Source organism: Chrysochloris asiatica, unplaced genomic scaffold, assembly GCF_000296735.1.
Source record: "Chrysochloris asiatica unplaced genomic scaffold, ChrAsi1.0 scaffold00272, whole genome shotgun sequence".
Classification (NCBI taxonomy): Eukaryota; Metazoa; Chordata; class Mammalia; order Afrosoricida; family Chrysochloridae; genus Chrysochloris; species Chrysochloris asiatica.
In genome coordinates this window covers 3,045,056-3,046,186 of record NW_006408790.1, presented here as the reverse complement: position 1 = coordinate 3,046,186, position 1,131 = coordinate 3,045,056, and the positions used below count along the sequence as shown (strand labels likewise).

General features: G+C 49.1%; 1 protein-coding gene across 4 annotated transcripts in view; it reads left to right on the top strand.

The window, feature by feature from the left end:
• DCLK1 (doublecortin-like kinase 1) overlaps positions 1 to 1,131 on the top strand; it is a 314,483-nt gene that overhangs the window by 1,275 nt on the left and 312,077 nt on the right. The window lies entirely within an intron of this gene.

Sequence of the window (1,131 nt, the reverse complement as noted above, 5' to 3'; positions counted from 1 at the left end):
GCTGTCATTTTTACAGGACCAGATTGCCAGGTCTTTGTCCATTGGAGCTGATGATTGTGTTCAAACCACTGACATTTTGATTATCCACTAAGCACTTGACTGCTGCCTCTATGGTATTTGATAATATGAAGGAATTATTTGGTTCAGTTCAAGGAAATAGTCCAAGTTGGATTCAAAGTATTTGTCTTTTCTAGAAGATTTGGATCCACAGTTTGGCCTCTTCCCAAGCAGGGTAGGAACCCGTCTCTGAGCTACAATTGCTTCATGATATGCTTCTTTTCAACATAAAGCCCCCAATACCTTGAGATACAATAATCAAAATGGGAATGTCTGAGATAGGAAGAAAGTTCCTTGGTGGCGCAGTTGTTAAGCGTGCGGTGGCTAACCCAAAGGCTGCCGGTTCTAATACACGCGTCTGGCAATTTACTCCTTTAAAGACCGAGGCTAGGAACCCTGTTGGGCAGGTCCACACTGTCCCGTAAGGTCACTATGTGTCCCACTCCACTCAGCAGCGTCAACACCATTCGAACTGGAGGGAAGTACCAGGGACCACCTGAATACAAGGACAGCAGGTCCTCAGTCGTTGGAGGCTGTTCTCAGATCGAGGTCTCAGCGCTCTGAAGGAAGGCGGGGTGTTGGCAGAGCTTACTTTGCCCAAAGCAAACCCAGTGTCATCCATTTGACTGTGACTCATGGCAACCGGACCGGACCAAGTAGAACAGCCCCGTAAGGTTTCAGAGGCAGACAGACTTCCACATCTTTCTCCTGTGGGTTCAAACCACTAACCTTCCGTTAGCTGCCGAGCACTCACCTACTGCACCTCCCCCTCCTCTAAGCACGTGTTGTTGTTGTTGTTGTTGTTAGGTACCAACATGCGGGTGACTCATAGCGACCCCATGCATCACAGAACAAAACGCTGTCCAGTCCTGAGCCAACCTCACAATTGTTGTCACGTTTGAGCCCATTGCTGCTGCCACTGTGCCAGTCAGTCTCACTGGGGGTCTTCCTCTTTGTCTCAGACCCTCCACCTTACCAGACATGATACCCTTCTCCAGTGAATCATCCCTCCTGACAATATGTCCGAAGTATGAGAGACGAAGTTTGGCCATCATGGCCTCCAGGGGGCACTCT